Here is a 25,382-nt window from a genome sequence, read left to right as displayed (position 1 = left end):
TCTTTGGAATGTGGGAGGAAACCACAGCACCCAGAGAACACAGGGAGGATATGCAAACTCTGCACGCACAGTAGGCACTACAGCCAGGAATCAAACCAGAGAACCTCTTGCTGTGAGGAGACAACATTATCCATTTCACAACTCTGCCTTCTTTCTACTTCACAGAAATTAGCATTCACTAATTAATGATATAGTCTTATACATATTTATGTATTTATTTGTCTTTGTTGACTGGAAAAGTCTGATTTGGTGAATGTATATGAGTATATATTTATATAGATAGCTACTGTTATATGTAAGACATAGATAATATATCGCACAGGTGAGTGCACACACACACATACACACACTCGCACTCGCACACCCACTCGCACACCCACATGCACATAAACAACATACACACCCACCTATATATTAAAATAGATAAAAAGCCATTGACATATAGTCATGGGTGAGTTAGGGCAAACTTAGGAAAAAAAGAAAAAAAAACTTGGCAATGGATTAGGCATGAAATATTTGAGGAGATGGATGACAGTCTGAACAGAAAGGAAAAAAAAAAAAAAAAAAAATATATATATATATATATATATATGAGTCTACTTCATTTGATCGAAAGACCATTTGACCTAAGCCCATTTGATTGAAATTTCATTTGATCGAAAACCAGTATTCAAGGCATAAAACTGGGTTTTGTTCCCCTCCCCAATGTCGTGCAACCCTGGAGTTGGTATATATAGTTAGGGGGGTGGGGGTGAAGCCCCCCACCTAGTTTCCTTTAAAAGAAGAAAATAAAACAAAAAGTACAGATTTTAAATGAAAATAGGTGGGGGGCTGCACCCCCACACCACCCCTAACTATATATACCAACTCCAGGGTCGCACGACATTGGGGAGGGGGACAATTCCCTTGTTATTTGCCTTGAATACTGGTTTTCGATCAAATAGGTTTAGGTCAAATAGAAGCATCTGTGTGATGCATGCTAAGTTGTATTAATGACTGCACAGAAATTTCATGCAAATGGTCTTTCGATCAAATGAAGTAGACCCATATATATATATATATATATATATATATATATATATATATATATATATATATATATATATATATATATATATATATATTTCCATATAGGGGATTGCTACAAAATCCTGAAAGTTCAAAATACTGAAAACTCAAAATACTGAATCTCATAATCCTGAAAACACACAGGATACCAACACTTACTATATTCCAGCACAAGTACATACAGAAACAAATAAAAGACAAACCATATTATTCTTCTCCAAGTATAAGCGGGGGGGAGGCAAGTCCCTGGGAGCAGGGGGACTTACCCCCTGCTTATACTTGGAGAAGAGTAATATGGTTTGTCTTTTATTTGTTTCTGTATGTACTTGTGCTGGAATATAGTAAGTGTTGGTATCCTGTGTGTTTTCAGTATTAAGAGATTCAGTATTTTGAACTTTCAGGATTTTGGTCTCAGGATTTTGGGCTTTCAGGATTTTGTAGCGCTCCCATATATGTACATATATCTGGACAATGTAGCTACGTAGTAATGTGAAACTAGCAATTAGGGTGAAACATATGAAATTTCCAAGCAGTGAAAACACATGGTTTCTGATAGAACCATATATTTTTATTGGTACAATGTAAAATAACTGGTCTTCTGAAAAAAATGCAACCAAAGGGAAAAAGTAATGTACTGTTCAGTCCTTTAACTCCATTGGCAGTGCCTTTTAGCACATTAACACAATATTTTTCTAATTGCTGACAGTCTTTGAATTTGTACCCTTCAGTGAACCCATTTAAGATCACAAAAACTCTTTCAGAAGACCTCAAACAACACAAAGTCCACAGGATGCTTTTGGGTAATCAGAACAATAGTTTTTATAACTCAGTGCCTTTTATCACCATGGATTTCTCTGCCAAAATCAATAAAAGGTCTTTTATCTGAATCCCTTCAATTAGGCAACCTCCAAAATTCTATTACTAGGATTTCCACAGACAGTTATGGACTTCTTGCTGGATTCCCATCTAGGAATTAATTTCTCCACCCATGGTTAGTTTTTCTTCTGACAATCAAAATTCCAGAAAGTACTCCATACTCCTGTGGAGCTTCTCAAATGATTTCTGCCACATTAGCTTAACTTTCACCATGACAGGCATAGGCTACCACGTGACTTCAGACATCTGAAACTCAGGTATCCCAGCTTAAAAGTGCCATTCCCCATTACTTTGTTTAAGTGTAGTCCCCCATGTAAAATGCTATACTTTCCTAGGTAGAATATTCCAGTAAATCTAGATTTACCAGTGGCTCATCACAAAGCCCCTTATCTGGCCTGTTTCACTTTATCTATGGGGAGGTTGTGCACTCACCTGGTGGAACAGACATGCTGTGTTACAGATGCCCCTCTCCCAGCTTGAACCCACTGCCATCAAGCCTGCTGGAAGGCCCGTAAGACCTAGACAGTCCATCTGCATTGTAGTGGTGAATAATAAGACAGTGCTGAATCTGGAAGCAGAATGGCTGGAGTGCAGGGAATGGTCACATTACCCTCCTTTTTGTTGGTGAAGCCAATGGAGGGGTATGAGCTGTAAACACGGTGAAATCCCTGCTATCAGATAATAGTACAGGGACCCCTAAGTCCATTTAATGTGCTGGTATTCTCTCTCTGTAGTGGAATATTTTAACTCTGGCAAACTTGCTGAGATGCCAAATTGGATGTTTGAGACTTTTGAGTCAGCACTGCCCCACTACAACCTCGAGGCATCCATGTGTACAGAAAATGGTTTTGAGAAGTTAGGGAACACTAAGACCAGTTTTGCACCAGGGCTTTGCTTAGTTTCTTCACCTTCTAGGTTTCACCTGACTTTCTTAGGCAGCTTCTCCTTGGTCAGGTTTGTAAGGAGGAATACAATGGAGGAAATGTGAATGATGCACTTTTGGTAATATCCAGTAAGTCACAAAAATATCCCTTATATGTTTCTTTGTCTGAGGGAAAGCCTTCTCTTTCTGAGGCTTGATTAGTCCCCTTTCAATGAGATATCCAATGCAGTTCCTCTCAGTCATTTCTACCTTAGTCTTCCAAGTATTAAAAATGATCTTAGCGTTTTAGTGAATTTAACACTGCCTTCACCTTAGGAAAGAGAGAATACCAGTCTTCTGAAAGGTTATCAAAGCCATCCAAACAGGCCAGAGTACAGGTTACTGAGGCTTCAGTACCTGGTCCATTACCTGCTGGAACATGGCTGGAACCATGTGGAGACCAAATGGGGGGAGAGGATATTGGAAATACCCATCAGTTGTAAAAAGAAATGCAGTCTTCTCCTAGATTCAGTGTTTAAGGGCATCTGCCAAAACCCTTTTATTAAATTTAGGGGAGTTAGGAACCTGTCCTTCTCCACCAGCTCATTTCCCCTTGGCACAGAGTAGGAGTCAAACTTGGAGATACTGTTAAGCTTTTGGAAGTAGTGGCAGAACTGGACCCTAACATCCAGTTTTAAGACTAGTACAGTGAGGCAGTCCCAGCCACTAGCTGACTCCTCAATGGTCCCTAACTTCAGCATTTTTTTTAATCTCCTCTCTTGACTGCTCATTTCTAAACTTCACATATGCTGTAGGGTGTTAGGTTACACCTTCCAGGAAAATCTAAAAAAGATATCTTTGTTCTTCAGAAGGCACTACTGAATTTCCTGCTTTTTTTGAGATGGTTTCATCCACTACCCCACAAGGACAGGCTAGCATTCATTTCTTCTATTTGCAGTCCCTGACCTTTATTACCAAACATTTACACATTTATTTATGCCTTCCGCCACAGCTTTAGAGCATTTATCTGTCAAATTTGCTTAGTACACCTCTTCCTTGTTTGCTTTACGTTACAACATACCATATTTACCCAATCAGTAATCTCAAAGGCTTCTTGCAACTTAGTCAGGAATTTGGTTGTAGGTACACAAATAAAATTAAGTCCCCACTTGAAAATCCCTATTTTGGGCATTTCTGTTATGGACTCATAGGTTCACTAGGGTAGCTGTCCTTGCAGGCCATTTTAAGCCTGGCCAGTTTCCCTTTTTGTGCTCAAAATAACCAATCCAATTAGGTTATAGATAGGCCTTATCTGTCCCCATGGTCCATAATTATATATTACCTCTAATGAGAGTGACTGACTGGGATCATACCGTAGAAAATTTGAGGGGAGCCATGCATGGGATAAAGCATTTAGGAGCTGCCTCTGTCCATTAGTAGTACAGGGGGCAGTCCTGGGATGAATGTTCTGTTTCCCATCCATAGATCTAAGTGGTACTTGAATATTGACAGGAATTAACTTTATTTTATTTGGATGGGGAGTCTGTTCCACAGCAGCAGTATCTTCTACAAGATATATGTGTCCCTCCAAACCATTCTGTGGATGTTGTAAAAGAGGTTTAAATCCCTTGACCAAGTATTTCTGATGAGAGTTGACTTGCTGATGTGTAGTAAATCCATGAAAATTGGGTCAGAGGATGCCTTGTATGCCAAGCACAGGTCACCTCTTAGCAGTCTGTAGGATACAGAGTATAGTGACAGGGGTTTGAGTCAGTCCAGGTTGTTTAGACCTTGCATCTTTAAGTAAGGTATCTCTGTGGGCTTTCCAGCTGTTGCATGTGTCTAGACAGATACATGCCAAAGGAGGTATTATATTCAATTAATGACCAAATGAGGGCTGTGTAAAGGGGAACAATAATTCCCTAGATCTAAACATAATCCCTTTGTTTACAAGCCATGTGGTATAGAAGATCTTTTTTACAACGATAAACACATGCTGGTCAAAAGTTAGGTCACTGTCCACATAAGTTCCTAAATATCTGGGTCAACAGATGACTTAAGGATACAATAATGCATTTTTTGGCAGTTAGTTTCAGTCCAGGATTCTGGCACCAATTATTTATCTGAGACAACCCCTCATGGTTTCTCGCATTCAAAACAGTAACATGGAAGAGGTTGCCAACCCACCCACCACTACACATGCACATAGTACCACTACTCATACACATAGTATGCATCAAACACAAAAATCAACATACGTGGAGGTTCTCTCAAAAAAAACTGCCAAAACACCAGAGACCTCCAAAACACAAGACTGCTACAACTAACAGAGTTCCCACAGCACCTATGACACACAGCAACACCAGTGTCTCACCTACTAAACCTGTAAGGCGTAACACTCAAAAAGCAAATGTTCTACTCATTGGAGACTCAATAATGCAAAGCAGGAATGTCCCACTCACCAGGTTAGACAAGGAGAAAGTCACAGTTAGCAGCCTGTCTGGTGCCAGGATTTGTCAGGTCATGCGTGCACTCAGGTCTCTCAGCAACAGGTACCATTATGACTCTGTCATAGTTCATGTTGGAGTGAATGACCTGAGACGCACCTCACTGGACTATATGAAGAGAGACATGATTGAGCTGTCTGAGTAGGCGTCCCAGGCAGGTATGTCCCTAGCCTTGAGCAGCATACTACCTTCACCTAGAATGATGCCATAGTATAAACAAAAATTATTGATTTCAATAATTGGCTTAGTTTTTGGTGTCATTCAAAGGGGATCCAGTTCCTTCCAGCCTGGGAAGCCATGGTCGACAAACTTAGCTGCTTTGCCAGAGACTGTTTGCACCTGGCACCTCTAGGCTTTCAGCTGCTGGTGAAGGCTCTTGCCTTCCCCATAGTTCCTTTCTTAGGCAAGGTCTTGAAAATAAACTTACTGAAGTGAAATTTGCCAATCATAACAAAATAAGGGTCATTCTGCTAAATGCTTGGAGCTTAAACCAAAAACTGCACACCCTGGAAGCACTTTTATGGCTGGAGGATGTAGATGTCTGTGCAGTCATAGAAACCTGGTATAAGACCTCAGAGAGTACCCCGGCCTTGCAAGGCTACAGTGCCTTCCTCACCTTCAGACCTCAAAATTAATGTGTGAAAACCAAAGGAGACGGTGTTTCTATCTATATTAGAGATAAATTCATCTCTCATCTAGTTAGACTGCACAACTCCATGGAGTTACTCCAAGTTTAGGTTATGATGGGTAAGATCCCCATTCAAATCATAGCCAGTTATAGATCCCCTCCATGGGTCATGACCAAACTGTCGACAATCCTAATATTACTGAACACTCTGGTTATGGGGGATTTCATTTATCCCACCATCAACTGGGAAACCTACACTAGGCCTAACTCACTAACGTAAAAGTTCCTTGATTTGTTAACTCAAATGCCCTCAAACAAATTGTTCATACCCCGACAAGAGGAACAAACATACTAAATCTGGTCATCAATAACATGTCAAACAGATGCACTACCGCAACTGTCGGATGCTCATTAGTTAAATCTGACCACTAATCAGTCACCTTCAAACTGACACTAACACCAGAACTCACAAAGGGTGAAATCAAACAAACAAATTTCACCAAGGCAAACTATACCCTCCTAGGTGAAGGTATAAATGCATTCCAAGCCAAACCCCCAGCTGGAAGTGGTAACTACACCAAAGCTTATACTGAAGTTCTGTACAATCACTTGCATAAGTGTATAGACTCGGCTGTACCAGAAAGAAGTAAAAACAAGCCACCATGGTGGACATCCAGCATAAACAAACTTTATAATAAATGCGGAAAGTTGCTGTCCATGAAAACAAAGGTGAGACCCCAGCCATGGAAAAGCATCCTTCTCAGCCTCAACAGGCAAATAAGACAACTTTCCAAATCCTTTAAAGGCTTCTTTGAGAAGCATTTAACAAGCACAGTCAAGGTTAACCATAAGGCCTTTTACAGATACATATGCAGCCTAAAAGGTAGGACCCAAGCATGTACAGAACTAGTGACCAATGGTATCACACACAATGACCCCACAGAGATAAGAAACCTGCTAGCAGACAGGTTTGGTGAAAATTTTACTCCCTTTTCCCCACCAAGCCTATCACAAACCTTCCCCCAGCCCCCCCCCCCCCCACCCTACACATCTAAAGATCAGGTCATCAAAGTCTTGTCCAAGTCAAAAAACACAGCCTCTGTGGGACCAGATGGCATGCCAGGCTGTCTTCTAAACATGCTAAAACATGAACTAGCATCACTGTTAAGTACCCCTTTCAATCATAGTCTAACCACAGGCTTTGTTCCTGCAGAATGGAGAACAGCAACAGTTATTCCCCTCCACAAAGTTGACCTAGCAACAGACCCGGGGAATTACAGACCCATAAGCCTGTAAGGGCACAGAATGTATCATTATGGGCCTCATAAATAAAGATATAGGCGACCTCCAAACCCTGGATCCTACCCAATTTGACTTAGTCAGGGGCAGATCCTGCCTGTTAAATCTGGTGGATTTTTTCAAAAATGTGACCAGGGCCATTGATGAGGGCAAATCTGTGCACACAACATACCTGGACTTAGAAAAGACTTTCAACACAATACCACACTCAGGCATTACTGATAAACTTAGCAAACTGAATGTAACCCCCTTCATTATAAGATGGGTTGCCAGCTAGCTCACAAACAGGGCACACACAATCAAAGTGGATGACTCCATATCAGCCAGCAGACCCCTTACCAGCAAGGTGCCACAGGGGTCAGTGCTGGGCCCCCTACTATTTGGTACAGACTTCTCAGAAGTTCAGGTCAAAACTAAGGGGTTATAGCTTACCAAATTTGCAGATGACTGCAGACTGGGTGCAATTATTGAATCCCCAAATGATGTCAGTATACTCGAGAAGGGTCTCACTCAGACCAACGACTGGTGTCTTAGTCACAATCTCAAACTTGAATGCAAAGAAATGCATCATCATTCCTTCAGCACAAACAATGTCCCTTCACACTACCAAATCAACAACAATACCCTAAGTACCCACTTAGTGGTAAGGGACCTGGGATCACAAGGTGACCGTGACCTTAACCTCAACCACCATGTGTCTGCCGTAGTAAGAAGGCTTTCTATGTAGCTCACGTGATTAGTAAAGCCATCACCTCGAGAGCAAAAGAGGTTATAACCTCTCTATACTCAGCACTAATTCAGCTCATAATTGAGTATAATGTCCCATTCTGCATGTACCGTACAAAGCACCTTCAGCAATTGGAGAGACCTCAGAGGTTTCTAACAAAGAAGATGAAGGGACTCCAGCACGTGCTTTACACAGACCGACTAAAGTCCCTGTCACTATACTCTGTATTGTATAGACTTCTTAGGAGAGACTTATGCCTGGCTAACACAGAAATATCAGACCCAAACCTAATGAACTTGCTGCATATCCATAAATCAAACGAGACTAGGGCTACCCATTCCAAGGACCTAAATATGGCCTACAACTTAAATACAACATGTTGGAGGGACAGATTTATCTCCTAGCGACTGCCACAACTTTGGAATAGGCTACCTATTCATGTTAAACAGAACACATCTATGACATTGTTCAAGAGGAGTCTGGATGAGTTGTTGGGACACTATAAATTCTTACTAGGGATAGTGCCCACAACCCCCATGGACATGGGCAGTCATTACTAAATGCAATCATGGGTATTAGCTGTTTCATCCCAGTGTAATACTATAGAAATGTTAGTTAAGCTTGAAATGACCTCTTGGTTAATAGCCTTGTAATCTCCTGTGATCCTGAAAGATGGAGTCATTTGGGGATTCAATGACTGCTCCCAGCTTGCAGTCATCTGCAAACTTAGTAGCCAGGAACCCTTTGATAGTGGCGTTTACTTCAGAAAAGTAGATGCTAAACAGGACATGTCCTAGCACAGAAACCTGAGAGACTCCACTGATGACTGGTTTCTTTCTGGAGGTAACTTCCCCTTTTTTGATTATCTGCATCCTATCTGTAAGCCAGTTGGCAATCCAGCAGGTGACATAAGGGTTTATTTGCAGGTTATTTAGCTTTTCCACTATGCCTAAGTGGGGAATTGTGTCAAAAGCTTTGGTTATGTCGAGGTATCTGGCGTGTACCTTTTTGCCTTCATCCATTGCTTTGGCTACATTTTCAAAAAAAATCAACCAGGTTGAGTAAGCATGACTTGCCCTTAATGAATCCATACTGAGATAGGTCCAATGTTTCAAGGTTCCTTATGTCACGATTAATTAATTCCATGATAAGTCTTTCATGGCTTTGCATATGAAGCTGTTCATACTTATGGGTCTGTGGAAGGTCCTTACTTATGCAAAGAAATGACTGTAGCTGTTCTCCATTTGCTTGGCTTGAACACTGTTGTTAGGGGTGTGGCTAAATCGTGCTTTGTGCTATTTAATATAAATCCAGGGATATTGTCAGGACCCATCAATGCAGTATTTTTAGCTTTTGATAGCACTTTTAGGACTTGGCCTTGTGTGATAGCTGGAGGCGAGCCAGTTTCAGTTATATCTTTAGGGACAGATGGAGAGGAGTGAATGATAAAGTTAGAGATAAATTTAACAGCCAGTAGATTCATGATATCTTCAGCCTTATTGTAGGTAACATTGTTTGCAATCAATTCACCGCGTTGCTGTATTATGCTTTTGAGATTACAAACATAAATAGGCAGCTATTTTAGCCTCAAATTTGGCTTTGGTGGATTGCATTAAGTTCCTGACATGTTTATTTATTTCAGTGACAGGGTTCCAACATTCTGGTAATAAATCTTTTTACCTTTGGTCAAAATCATTTTCCTTTTATTATAAAGTTTGTTGATATGATGGTTCCACCATGTGTGCTTGTATCTAGGGTTTGCCCTGTGCTTGTTCCTATGTGGTACAGCTGCATATGTGCAGCTGTTCACATGCTGGTATAGTGTGGTGGTGTACATGTCTGTGTATTCAGTGGAGTTAACTTGGTTTGGTGGGAATTTGAAGCTTGCCAATGTATCACTTAGGATTAGGTAGTTTGTCTTAAAGAAATTTCTAAAAGTACCTTGGGTGGAAGGGATCTCTGGTTTCAGTTTTATTTTGAAGGAGACTGCTTTATGGTCAAGGCTCCTTGATAACTTGCTTGTGCCCTCTTCACATTCTCCTATAAAATGTGTATCACCACTTTCAGTCTGTCCTGTAGATCCGTTCATATCCTAAACACTCTTAAAAGGTGTTTAATCTTCTCCTCTTTTATTGCACCCAACATTTCTCTGGGTACCTACCATATAACAATTCAAATAGACTAAATCTCATAGAAGCTTGAGGTACATCTAGAACTGAGAATATTAATTAGGATAGCAACTGATACTTCCCATCCTTCTTCATAGGTTCATTGGAGATTATTAGGCTAACGGCTTAAGGAGACTTACAAGCTTAGCCAATATAACCCTATTTTACCCAATATATGGCCACTAGGGCAAGAAGACGGCATTGATTTGTGCCTGTCCATTGAGTATCTTATAGATGCCCTTGTCCATATGGGACACAGGCACTACCCCAAGTGTGAATTTGCAATTCCCCATCCATTGATCCAAACTGCATATGAAAATGACCAGAGAAGGTCTCTGGTTAATGTGAATAGGAAACCTGCTCCAAAGAAGGTAACTTTTCAGTGACGTTCCGTAACATACACTTTTTTTTTTGTTCTCCCGTACATCATTCTATGGCACCCTACTCCAGTGCCCCATGTCCATTGCCGGCTCGCTCTGCTGCTTCCTATCCTCCCCCCAAACTTTGTATGTCTGAGGCCAGTACAGATTTTAAGGGTGCCCTGGGGATTCTGGCCATCATACCATCTATTGGAGGGAATTTTTTTATCTTCACCCTGTTTTCTCCCTCCTATGGTCCCTTGGCATTGTCATGAGGGTGGTCATGCAGTGGGCGCTTGCTGATATAGCACTCCACTTTTGCAGCAGCTCAGTAAAAGTCCCCACTCTTATCCCTCCTTAGACTATCCCCCAGTCACACATCCGTGGCCTCCACCATGGATTGTCGTCAAAGTGTCATCAGGATCACCCCCCCTCCCTTGGATGGGAATGCCCATTCATCCCTGCTACTCTGTCAGTTGCCTGAACTGCTAATTGAAACTGGGTAGGCTGGCCCATAGTCAGGGCTATATCCCTCTTCACCAACTTGTCTAAACATAGATTTTTTAAAGTTCTATTAACCCACTCTACTAATCCATCCATTTGGGGTTCAGACCCTAAGGTTCTCAGCTGTTTGACACAAGTGTTTCATGTCTTTGGATATGAAGGGTGCACCTTGGTCCAGTAGGCTCTCCTTCTGTATCCTCACCCAGGACAACAGCAATACCACATCTCTATAGAGATTACTTTGGAGTTACCCTTCTGGAGGGGAATAGCTTTAACCAGGTAGCATAATTCAGTATCACTACTAGGTACTGGTGTCCACTGTTGTACCTAATTAATAGTCCCATGATATCCATAGCAATCTTTTCAAATGGAACTTTGATAAGTGGCACTGGAATACAAGGATTTCTAAATCTGGATTACGGGCAACCTGTATTGATGTTTGAGACACCCAGCACAATAGTTCTCATTTTTCTTGAAGACAACTGGCTAGGTTACCTTGAAAATGGAATCTAACTATGTCTCTTGCTTTGACCTTATCCATACCTAGATGCCACCCCCCCCCCAATAAATAACTATGGGTCATTTTCAGGACCATTTCTCTGAATATCTTTGGTACCAACAACTGGCAACAATCTCTTCTTTATCTTCATCTGTCTGACAGATGAGGTCATTCTCCATCTCAGACTAGGGAGAAATGGGTGAAGGACCAAATTTCCCCTACTCAGGATATAGTCTCCCTACCACAACTTAATGTCTCATTCTCCAGCTGGGCCCTTTAAAGGTTAACCAACTCATCTGGATATCAGATTGGGATTCTCTTCTCCATGTATATCTCATGTGGTAGACGGCCTTGCTTCCTCTCCAGTTAGTGCAGGTATAGAAGCCTCCACATCCCATTTCTCAACAAGGAAGGGGTGGCTCAGTCCAAAATTCTAGTGAACTCTCGTCATTTAGCTCTTGGCATGAAACCCCACTCCTTCTTAGTGGTTCATCACTATCCTTCATCCTAATTTGTGGTTTCAAACCTACCTTGGCTTCTTGGGAACTTGTCTCCTGTGGATGTTCTATGCTGCCTATCTGTATTACAGAGACTTGGGGTCCCCCTCTTTAGACAAATGTATCCATATGTTAGTCTACCATGAATCATCTGTAGTTACTCCAGGTCTCTCAAGTGCTCTTTTTTTGTAAAGCTTTAGGCTACAGGGGGTGTCTCTAATCAGATGACCAGTGAACAACCTTTGTTTTGAGTCTGCTTCATGGACTAGATTAGGCTCCCAGATGTTATATCCTTTCCACTGTTGCCAGAGATACTTGAAAAATGGGAAGTCTTTCCCAGTTATTACATCATGGATGGGGCAGGGAACCAAGGTTACCAGTTGCGAAACTGGGTTAATACATGACTTAAAATGACTTTGATGAATGAGCTTTTTTCATGCAAGGATTTTGCAGCTTTAAAAAATCCCATACTACTGGGCTCTAATAGTCCCCGTAGCTTTTGTACATCTGTTTTGATTATGCACGTCATTAACTTCGCAGTAGTGTGGTTATAGAATGTGGTTTTCAGTAGTCAAACTGTTACTGCGGAAAACAGGAACAGTAGAAGGTAAGCGAACATGGAAACCATTAAGATGCTTAGCCATGTAACATTTAAATAGGCACCCTTAAAAGTTCTTGCCAGTCCTAGTGAACACTTAAAGAATGCTCACCTCCCAGATCATGCAGGGCTCTACATGATAACCTTGGTGTAAATTTGTGTCTATCTGATTGTCAAGTTTAGCATCCCACAGCCTTTTCACTCCTTCTGTGTTAGCTGTCTGTATGAGAGTTTCCACTTTAGCTTCCCTTCCACTGTACATAACAATATGCCCTCTCTTATGACACCTATAGCAAAGTATGGAAGATATGGTATCTTTCATTTTACTGTTTTTTTTTTAAATTATTTTGGCAGATGTTTCTTTATAGATATTTTCATAGCAAAGCCTCCTCTCCACTAAAATCACTAAATGTTTGACATTTTTTCTGAGTTCCCTTGACATACTCAAGTTTTAATAACTGCTAGCAAAATTCATTTAATTCTGTTACAGTAATTTCCATAATTACTTCTTTGTGTACACACCCACAGTGCCTAACCAAAATTTCACAATGTACTTTAAGTCAAATAACTATGCCCTTACCATTTTACTTCAAGAGAATGTCCACTCATGAAACTTGAGGGTGTGAGTCTCTGGAGTGACTCCATCTACCTTGTCACTATCATTACAGTCCAAGATGAGATTGTCCATGAATGCACAGATGGCCACCCAACCTCATGAGATTGGCTGCTAGAATTCTTGCCGGATTGGATCATTCCAACCCTCCTGGGTGGCTCTTCTTTCAAATGTCATCAGGTGGATTTTGGGGCCTTTGGTGCTACTCAGAAGCTTCACTGGGGCTGTGTCTGTGAACTGAGACATGGACATGGCTACTCCTACCATCCTTTTGGCAACAGCAGCAATTATCTGCAGATGTTGTTCTACAGTGGTCATCATATGTCCTCCAGGACAAGACCACCTCTAAACTGACTCCAATGACCAACACTGCTTGTCCCAAACATCAGGAGTACCAATTTTTTTCTTTGCTTGAGGAAAAATTCACTGACAGGTGGAACTGGAAGGCAAGGAGCTGCACCTGTCTGCTACATCCACCAGCTGTGAAATATGTGGGCACTGGACATACCCATTTTCTGACAAAACAATATTTTTTAATTGGTACAAAATAAAATGGCTGGGTTTGCCAAAATGCAACCATAAGGAAAAGGTAAACCAAAATAGGATGTTTGCAGTAAAGCACACAGTTTAGTCCTTTAGCCACTTTAGCAAGGGCACTTAGCACAGGTGGACATTATCTTTCTCAGTTTGAACAGTCTTTGAATTTGCACACTTGAGTGAACCAATTTAAAATCCTCCTGCACAAGACAGTTTCTCTTCAGAAGGCTTAAAATCAATAACAATAGTGTTCACCAGCAACCCAAACTACAGTTCTTATAACTCAATATATTTTACTGCCAGGGCTTTCTCTGGTAAAACCAATCAAAAAGTATTTTACCAGCATTTCTTTAGTCAAACACAAATAAGAAGTCTTTTGCTAGAATTTCTCCAATCAAACAACCTCAAAATTTCCGCTACCAGGATTTCCACTGGCATTTGCAGACATCTCTCTGGACTCCTGTCTCAGAGCTGATTACTCTGGTCCTAGTTGCTGTTACAGCAAATAAAACTCTACAAAGTCTTCTGGACTCCACTGGAGTTTCAAATTACTTCAGCCTGTTAGTCTAACATTCACTTTAAGACTGCATATGTTACCTGTTGATTACAAACACCATAAACTCAGATATCTTGGCTTAAATGGGCCATTCTGTATTCACCCATGTAAAACACTATACCATCCTGACTAAAATATGGCAGCAACCCAAGCTTTTAGCACTGGCTTAAATGAAAGTCCTTCTTCTGGCCTGTTTCTCTTATCTTTAAGTACTCACCTGGTGGAGCCATCATGCATAGGTATATGACAGGTTGAAAGGATGGGATGAGGAGGTGGAAGAGGAAAGGTACAAGGAAGGATGCAAGTAGAAGTTGAAAGGTGAAGTAGGGAGTAAAGGTGCAAAATGAGAAGTAGTAGGGCTGAAAGGGGCAATAAAAAGACCAAGGATTTTTGTGTGTAAAGCGGAAAGGAGTAAAGGAGGGACAGACCTGTCCAGGCTGATCCAAGACGGGAAGTAGAATGGAAGACTGGAAAAAGTAATGGCATTGAACAAATAATTTCTTTAAGTCTTTTCAAAGGAAACTAAGGGGAGTATACTATGACTGAGTGATCAAAGGATGTAGTGTCTGTATGCGTGTGTGTGTGTGGGGGGGGCATGTGTGCATGTAGGGACAAAGAATGAAGATCTGGACAGCAGCATGGTCAAAGGGTAGGACACAGAAGGCTTTGGTGAGAGGTTTAATTTCAAGAATAAGGAAAGTGACAAGTGGCTGCAAGAATCAGTTCTGGATCCAATATTTTCATAGCTGTTTATAGATTAGTACTAGGCTAACTGCCCTTGTGGGACAATTTAAGCCTAGCCAATTACCCCCATGTAAGAATCAAACCCTGCACCTTGTGTCTGTAAGGTAAATACCTTATTCATTATGTCAACCTTCCACATTTAAAGTGCTCAGCCATACCTGAGGGAAAACAAAAGTAGATCAACCAGTTGACTGGATTCAAAATGACAGGTGCATCAGTTTAAGAAAGGATCTGGAAAGTGTGACCAGTAGGTATAAAGGTGCTAGCTGAGATTCATTGCAGACAAATGCAAAGTCCTGCACTTGGACCACAACAACCTTGGGGTCAGGTATCACCTGGGAAGTGGAAGTAATAGGGGAGGAAAACGAGCTGGGGGCTATCTAAACTGGACCACCAAAAACAGAGTGACAAGGTTCAGGTAGGAGCAAACACAATCATTAGGGGAACCTTCAGGAAGACAGGCTCTACAAGCAAAGAGAAAAACACTCTTCTTTGCTGATGGGAAGGCTATGCTGCTCACAAAAGGCGGTTTATGAAACCCTGTGAACTTCTGTTAACTGTAACAGCCTTCCCCCATTCTACCACCTGCATACCTCAATTATCAGCTGCTGTGTTTCACAGTTGAAAGGGAAACCCCAACTCTAGGAAGACTTGTAGGTTAATGACATACTGTACTAAAAGATGACTGACACGGGCAAGCTTATCTGCTCCATTTATTAAGTTTACTGTGTTCATTTCCCTATATAGGGAAATGTTTGTTCAGCTCTGCTTCCCAGTTGCAGGGTACATGAGTATTCTGTTTTTCTTGATTTGCCCCCACCCTCAATGTACAGTAAATGTTGCTTTCCTCAAAAAATATGTGAAACAGGAATTCCAGCACATAGATACTCCCACTCTCTACAATTCAGCAAATGTAAATTGTGGAGAGTGGGACTGTCTATGTGCTGGAATTCCTGTTTCACATATTTTTTCAGGAAAGCAACATTTACTGTACATTTACTATGGGAAATTTAAATATTCTTTTGTGGTGCACAACTCAAGCATTTCACACAAGAATATTGTGATACACTTGACCTGTGTATCACAAACGAATATTGTGACACATGAGCTGTGTATCACAAATAAATATTGTGATACACTTGACCTGTGTATCACAAACGAATATTGTGATACACTTGAGCTGTGTATCACAAACGAATATTGTGACACATTTGAGCTGTGTATCACAAACGAATATTGTGAAACACTTGAGCTGTGTATCACAAACTAATATTGTGATACACTTGAGCTGTGTATCACAAACGAATATTGTGATACACTTGAGCTGTGTATCATAAACAAATATTGTGATACACAATATTCTTCTGCCAAGTGTTGCTTTACTTACATGACCTGATTTCTGGGTCAGTGAGTCAGGGGTTCTGTGCTTGTGCAGACTGATTCCTGCTAGCACTATTGGTGTAGCCTGTTTTGACCCTCACCCCCAATTGCCCAGCCACCCTACGGAATCACATTTTATTACAAACCATGTCCACCTCCTGTTTACTCACTTTGACTCACCATTTAAAGTTACAAAACCACTCCAGACTTCATCCTCACAATAACAACACACTATTAATACTCCCTACAAACACTAACACACAAAGCTATATAAAATACTTTAACATCCAACTGATGCAACACACAAACACATTCTCTGCCACATGCTCCATCAGTCTTTTTCAACAACTGCATAGAATCATCTCTGTTCTCAAAGAGCAACAATTCCAAACTATACTCAATTTATTATTTACTGCCACACTACTGTCTCTGTCATACTTAGTAACCTACTATTCTCACCTTCATCCCAGCCTCCTCTTATCTACTTACTCCTTTACATTCGCACAGGACACCTATGACTACACAGTAACAATCTCCCCCTCCCTAGTCGCATTTTCAGTGTTACCTACCTGAAGATGTTTAAATTGCAACCAATGAGCCAAATACAAACATTTTCCCTCCTTCCACATCCTACTATGCGCTGTACTTCCGAATGGGAACATTCACCTTAACCCTGCTCCAAGGAAAAAGCTAGCCTGCTCACATTCCAAACCACACACTAAAACTCCCCTAAAACTTTTTTTTTTTGGTTCTGCTTGGGACATCATTTTTCCCTGACTGACCCCCAGTACCCCATGGCCACACTAGGTCTACCAGTTCATTTCCTACCTCGGTGGACTTAGTCTTGTGTCACTGCATCCAGTTGTGGATATTAAGGGCATCCTGTAGGCTTCACCGTCCCCACTTCTGCCCCGGATTTTTTCTTTTAGATGCCCTAACCACTCCCTACCCTGTCACCCATGCTTGTTGATTAATCCAAGGCAACTCCCCTCATTAGACCATGCCTCCCAGTAGCATAGGTAGAGTGGGGAGAGAGGGGCAACTACTCTGGGTGCAAAGTGTAGGGGGGGCATGGCCAGATGATCCCAAAATCTAATGTAGTTGCATTTGCAGTGCACCCCTGTGCGCTGTAGTGCTCCATGTGTGTTCTAAATTGAAGCAACTGCTTGCAACATTGTAGCAAATAGTTTGATACAGTTAAAAAGTTAGAAAAAAAATATTTTTATTCTTTAACTAAAATCTGACCATCGCATAGCTCTGTGCAGACAGGGTATACATTTTTTTTAAGAAAAGGGAGGAGGATTGGGGGCAGGGCACAGAAATGGGACCAGAATGGCTGGGCAGGAGGGAGGTGGAGGGGTGTGTTGTGCATCTGGCCACATATTTGTTTTTTGTTTTTTTCTCTTCAATGGAAGAGCTTGGGGGTCTAGATCTGTAATAAGTAGAATGTCTTAATACAGATACAGTAAAGTGCTTTTCTGCTCTTTACTTGAAGAGCTGAGGGGGTGGGATGCTGGTTCATCATACCAGCACAGGCTGAGCCAGCTATTCTTCTGATGCCTCCCCTAAGGGAGCGTCATCAGTGAACCCACGCACACACCTGGACAGGCATGCCTATTCCTTGCTGTCACTATGTCAGTCACCTGAGCTGCTAATAGAACCCTGGTCAACTGGGCTATGGTTAGAGCGGGTCTATATTAGAACATCGAATATTTAACAGTTCGAATCACTAAAGGTCGACCCTTAGCGATCGAACTGTTAAAACATCAAATGTTCGGAAAAAAAATAAAAACAAAGCAAAAAAAAACTAAACGATGTAGGCAGGGGGGCAAGCCCCCTGCACCCCTCACTACTTAAATATACCAACTCTGAGACCGCACTACATTCAAGTAAACAGAAATCTCCCCTTACGGAGATTTCCGTTTACCTCTTTGATGTTCTGCAGTTTCGCTATTCTCATGTCGACAATGTCAGATTCGACATTGTCGGCTTTCGAGAATTTAATATAGACCCGGTTAGAGCTTTATCACTGTACACTACTGTAGCAGCTAGCTCCTCTAAAACGTTTTAATATCAGTCTACAAAAAATGTGCAATAAACTCACAGCCCTACTTGTATGGATTTTGAACTACTCCATAGACATTCTCTCTGCAACTTAAACTTGGCTAAAACCAGAGATGAGGATATACTTTCTCCAGGCTACAGTATACTATGACCTAATAGGAAAGATAAAAAGGTGGTGGGTATACACAATTTTTTACCCTACCTAATACACTTCAACTTAACCCCTACCGACACACTATTCCCATTTCAATAATGCTGAAGTAATTATCTCCATCGTCAAACGTAACCTTAAAAGCATTATGTCACTGCTCTATACATGCCCTCAAGGCAGTAACATCCATACAGTTAAATATATACTCTCCTGGGTGGTTTGTAACATCTCCTATGAAACAATTATCTGAGGTGACTTTATCATATAGTGGAATTCAATCATCACGTTTAACTGTTTATTCAAAATGGAAATGTAGCTAAATTTGCAAATGTTTACTCATTAGCACCAAAAGCACATTACCGTTTAACTGTACAAAGGAAATTAACTATAGTTCTCATGTAAAGAAGCTGCTGTACTGTTCTGCTGTTTCCCGAACTGTGCATGTGGAGCGTTGTATCACTATCACAGCTGCCTTACTTATAACCTTAACAAGGATGAAACTTTTTTCTCAACTGTTTTAAAATCAACTGCCTGTACTATTTAGGATTGCATGTGCTCCACAATGATGCCATGTCATGACTGAAGAGGGTAAGTGGACCAACTCACTTAGCAAACAGATACATAAATATATGTGAAGGGGTCCTACTGAACAAGAAGGAAAAGAGAATGAAGACGGCACAGGCAACACACCGCAAGGGCAAAGTATTCCCTAGATCTGTATGACTTCTGCACAAGAGAGGGGGGAGCCATTTGAACCACTGGCATAGCTGGTGGACATGGAATCTGCAGAGACATTCAAGGTTCCATAGGACAGGTCGATAAAAGGTTAGGGGGCAAGGCTGAATGGAGAGTGGGTACAATGTTAAACAAATTTAAAGGACAGACAAGAAAGGCTTATTTATTTCTATAGTCAGACAGATGCAATATAGTGCAATTGCTATAAATCTCAGTCTAAATTATCTCATTAATTTCAGAATTTCCATGATAAATGGTCAGATAAATGCACAGAGTTAGTGGCCAGAAATACAAAGTAATGGTTATATTTTGTTTTATGTCTTAAAGTAGCAAAGTAGAAAGCACTACTTGTGGACAAAAGATCCGAGGTCATCTTTGGAGAATGAAATGCATGTTGCTTGTGTTGTGTTAGCTTTTACCTTAAATGAAGACAAGACAGATTTTCCTCTCTTTCAGTGGTATTTATTACACACATGTGGGAGCCTCATGGAAAGTACCAGGGAGACTCCCAGAACAAAGGAATGCATAAGCTTATATACTGGTAATACTGTTGGCAATACAAAAATATAAACTGGACCAATTAGATCAGTACAAAAGACAATTAACCAATCAGTGGTTTACCCGTAGGCTTAAAACAGTTCACATTACTACATCTGTAGGCAGAATAAGAAAATCGGATGCACTTCCATATAAGGCACATTTTCTGCTTTCAAGCAGGCTCTTGCTTTTAATTCCTTTCCCACTATTCACAGTTTACTCAGAGTTCACAGTACAAAGTCCATCTTAATGCAAGGAGATTGTCACGTACTCAATTTTCTTAAACACATGCTTTGGCCATTCATATTCTACACTTGTGAAGCAGTAGGTGCAACAAATCAAATGTGTTCCGTCATTTCAAAAATATAACTTTCATGTATAAGAGGTGGAATGAATGTGCATGCTTGCTGGACCATTTTGCAAGGCTGAGATTCATTCAAGTACAGTCAAAAAATGAAATATATAAGTTGTATAAAGCTTTTCCCCATCAAGTCATGCCCAAAGACTTAGTATTAGCTTTCTGTACATCGTGAATTTCTGCTAAGGGATGAGGTTGTAAAATAATTTTTAATTGTTCCATACATCCATCGGTGTAAACTAGGCTAACAACCTCTGGAGCCTTTACAAGCCTAGCCATGCAACCCAAATGTCTTCCATGAGTGGGATATTGTATCATATGTCTTAGCCAGGACAAGGTAGGCAGTATGCATCATTTTTGCCCTCATCCATTGCCTTGTTGACCTTCTCAAAGAAGTTCACCAGGTTTAGTAGGCATGACCAGCTCTTGACGAAACTAAACTAGGTCTAGTGTCTGAAGGTTTCCTATGTCAATATAAATCATTTCCATGGTAATTATTTCCATGGTTTTGTAGAAGAGATTATTCAGACTGATAGGCCTGTAGTTCCCAGGATACGTTGATGGTCTGCCATTTTGTAGAGGGATAACCGTTACAGTCCTTCATTCACATGGCACAGAGCCTGTTCAGAAGCTATTGTAGAAAATTGTGCCCAGTGGCCCTGATAGGTCATATTTCAGACTGTTTAGGAGATTCTTGGAATATTATTGGGGCCCATCAAGGCTGTGTTTTTGGCCTTAGAGAGAGGGAACTGTGGACCTGCTCCCTATTGATAGTCGGTGAGGTAATGTTTGATGGTATTCCCTGGGGAACATTTGAGGGATGTGTGTGGGGGTGAATTTATCAGCCAGTAGATTCGCTATATGTTCTGGCTCTGTGAATCTGGATTTATTTACAACCAGTTCAGCACACTGTTGTGTGTTGCCTTCAAGGTTTTGGACGTAGCTAAAGAAGGCCTTATAGTTGTCCTTGGCCAGGGAAGCTATCTTAACCTTAAAATTGGCTTTGTTGGTCTTAATTTGCTCTCTTAGATGTCTATTCAATTTAATAAAAGAGTTTTTATCTTTTTGGGTCTTGCACTTTCTAGGTTTAGCTATCACTTTTTTTTTCTTTTATTGTACAATCTGTTTAACGTTTGATTCACCCAGGTGGCTTGTGTTTTGAGTTTGATTTGGGCTGACTTCTGTTAGGCACATCTGCTGCTATGTAACTATTGACATGGTTGTACAGAGCTTCTGTGAACAGTTCCCACATAGGCTGTTTTATCTGAGCTCGGAGGAGTTTAAAATTTTGACAGGTTATCACTTAATAAGTGGTAGTTTACCTTGGAATAGGTCCTGTCTGTTACAGGGTTTACTTGAGTTACAGAATTGATTTTTATCTTGAAGGAGACAGCTTTGTGGTCACCTGAGAGGATACAACATTAGGGGTGGTGTAATATTCTTCCATATATGTGAGTACCTGGTCTAGGTTGTTTGTGTCAGCTAAGTTCAGGAATCTCTTTACCTGCAAATCTGGGGTCATGTAGGATTCCCAGTCTATGGAGGAGTAATCCAGTGAGTCACCCTATTTAATCAACCTTGAGATATGCTTATTTACGTAGATTGAGGCATCACCTTTAGTCCCTGCCTGTGCAGTTGATGGTGTAAATGTGTGGAAGGCACTGAAGCCTTGCACCACAAGGGTACTCTCCGCAGCTTTAAACCACGTCTTGGTAACTGCACAGATGTCAACATTCTCCAAAGTGAGACAGCTTGGAAGGAGTGGAGTTTCTTGTTTAGACTCCTGGCATTGAACAGTAATACTTTTTAACTGCTTTGGATAGATTTTGTTATGTTGAAAGGTTTGTCAATTTGGCATTGCCTAAAAAAGGCTCAATGGGGAGGACACTGTCTTTGCCTAGAGGGGACAGGGGCAGACCATCCTTGGCAAAGTAATGTAGTCTGTTGACCATAATCTCTCATGCTGACAAATATTGTATCCCCCTAGAATGACACCAGAAACTAAGCCAATTATTAAAGTCTGTTATTCTCTGTTCGTATTGTGGCATCATCTCCGGTAAAGGTACAATACTGCACAGTGCTAGGCATATACAAGCCTGTGACACATAGTCTGAGAGCTTCATAGTCTCTCTTCATATAGTCTAGGGAGGTATGTCTCAGGTCATTTACATCTGAATGGATTATGACTGAATTATACCAGTACCTGTGGTGCAGTGGCTTGAGTGCTTGCAAAACTTGACAGATTTTTGGGTCCTGATAGACAACTGGCAGTGACTTCCTCCTTGTTCAGCCTGGTGGGAGGAGCATCAGTATATCACACAATGGAGTCTCCTATCATTAGAGTCCTGGTAGTATGTTGGCTTGCATTATGGGCTTAATAGATGAGGCCCCACCTGTTACAACTATATGTATAATGCTGGGTGTTGCTTTTGTATAGTGCTTTTGGGTTTGCTGAGGAAAATTTCTACAAGTGGAGAGTCAGGGAGGTCTTTAGGGTTCGGTAAGATTGCTTTTAAGCACTTCACCATATGTTAGGTACATACTATTGTGGTGGATATAGTGTGTATTTCTGATAACCTAGTTATTATTTTAGGTGCCTGTATGCGAGAGTTTTGCCTCCAGTGACACTGTGTATGTAAATCCGTCACATATTGTATATGTTTCTTTAAGGATTAAATCATTGTCAGTGAACGAGACAATTGCTACATTGTCTCAGGAACCATATCCACCAAACTGGCTGCAGTGAAATTGGGAAAGTACATATGCATTACAAAAGGCCCTTTATTATGTGAGCTACAACCAGGCTACCACCTACTGCCAATATATGGAAACTCTTCTGTCTTCTTAATGTAAAAACAGAGAAAAAGGGTTGCTGGAGTGTACAAGTATACCAATGTATCCAAAAACTAGTTAGATAATGAATTCAGAGCAAGTAAATTAGCAGAATGGGTAATGACAGTCAAAATGCATTTATTTTTTTTACAAAATAAGCACAAGGAATGGAAATAAGTAAAAAGATAACACCATCAGTGTACTTTAAAGAGCTTATATAAGTGTGATTATTCAGTAAAAGTACTTAGCTTTGGCTGGGCGGCACCAGATGCAAGACAAACTTCTGAGGCACAGGCGAGGACACCAAGCATGGCTGAGCTCTGTGGAAATAAGCCAAGAGCTGCACACACGTGTCAAATTTACACAAGCACTAAGAACAAGGTAAGCTAACTAGTAAGCCATTTTGCCAATAAAACAACTACATTCTGGGATCTTTAGCTTTTGCCTATTCTCTATGCAAGACTAAAAGGCTATCTTTCCATCATTTAATGCTAAAATACTAGTTGTAATTTTAGGCCAAGTGACTAGTAGAACTTGAGGTGTTTCCCATGACTTGCTTAACTCACATTAATAGGATAATGGAACCCAACCCTTCTCTCCTGGGTCATCAGTACTGAAACAATGCTGAAGCAACACTCTGCTCTTATAGGCTTGCCACCCACCAAAAAACAAAAGCGCAATGTCTGTTAATGTATAGACAGGGACATAACCAGGATTATTGGCATTATATATATATTGCCTCTTTTCCTTAGAGTAACCCCTCTCCTATCCACATAACGCATGTGTATTGGCAGCATACGATTTCAGTACTTTTTTTTTCACTTTGCACCATGATATACATGGTGTAGGAATACTTACCACTGCTACGTGTATTCATTTGGTAGGTAAAGTTTGTAGAAGAAGGATTACGAACGACATTTAAGTCTCACTTCAGCTGCTCACTGATGAGGAGGGACCTGAATGTGTCCAGCATGGCATTAGAATTGTGTGATCAGAAGGCTGGCTAAAGTGAGTGAAATTATGAATTTCTAAGAAACTATATGAAAGGACTATGCAGCAACACGTGGCAGCCAAGAAGCAATATATGTAAGTATTACAAGGGACGAACAATTCAGAATAGGCTAAGAGTACACCACAGTCACATCCACAGTGGCTTTAGCTGGAGTCCGCAGATCTGATGTCACACCAGGGTTCAAGCAGTCTTGGTGTGAAGTATAATTACCTGATGTCAGGAGTGCCCATACATTTCAATCTCTTAGCACAAGAAATCTGGACAGAACCTAAAATAATGGAGGAAGCAAATGCCAAAAAATAGGGACAGATACTAAATATTGCTCTCAGACTTAGAAAGCTGCTAGTATAACAGGTTTTGTAATAGCGTGCATTTTCTGAACAAAATAAAGTCTGAAACTTGAATGTGTTTCATTATTCACTGACTTTTGTCCTCAGTGATTTGCAAGAAATCCACAAATTTTATGAGTAACAGACTGAAAATATGAGGTGAAAATTTGGACATTCTGCAAAAATATGGACAGTCGAGTGCCCCAGGGCAGAATTCCTGCTGTGACTTCAGTACTGAAGATAAAAAAAATCCAGGAAAAAAAATGAAAAAGTACCAAAACTTTATTTGCATCATGCAGCCTGCAACTTGAACTTCCACAGAGGAAAAACAATGACTGATCCACCAGAAGTCCACATACAAACAGCAGGCACAAACTAAAATAAATTAGGACAAAGGGTGATTGATAGATTTTAGGAAGTGAGATCTTTGTTTTTTTTTTTCATTAAAGGAAAACGACAACTTTTCTTTTTATCAAATACTAAGAAAGCATTGAATGATGTCATTGATGAGTCAGACTAGGAACCGAATCTGTAAAGTTTAAAGAAATGAATAGCGATTGCTTACTTCTTGTTACAAGCATACTGTATCCTGTTTCTTGTTGGATTCTACAGCGAATGAATAGTTAATCACCACTATGTGTGTCACTAATGGTGTATTAATACAGCAGTTGTCTGTAAATGATCTCTTTGTAAACTATAGAATGCTGAGTCACTGGCCAAATGGAATGTACAGAGTACTCTTTGCATAACAGTGATAGCATGCAGGCAACAATGTCCCCATCCCCCAATTTAATAAACTGCAAGGGTTGCTCAAAAGCCTGAAATGAAATTCCCTCCCTCCTTGCAGGAAAAGAATGCTAGCAAATTACGTAACAGCTAAACACATCTCTGACTCTGCATTTAGTGAACTGCAATATTAACTTAGCCACAGCCCTTAAGAAA

This window comes from Protopterus annectens, chromosome 1.part1 (assembly GCF_019279795.1).
Source record: "Protopterus annectens isolate FY-2018-M chromosome 1.part1, PAN1.0, whole genome shotgun sequence".
NCBI lineage: Eukaryota > Metazoa > Chordata > Ceratodontiformes > Protopteridae > Protopterus > Protopterus annectens.
This window is presented reverse-complemented; position numbering follows the sequence as displayed.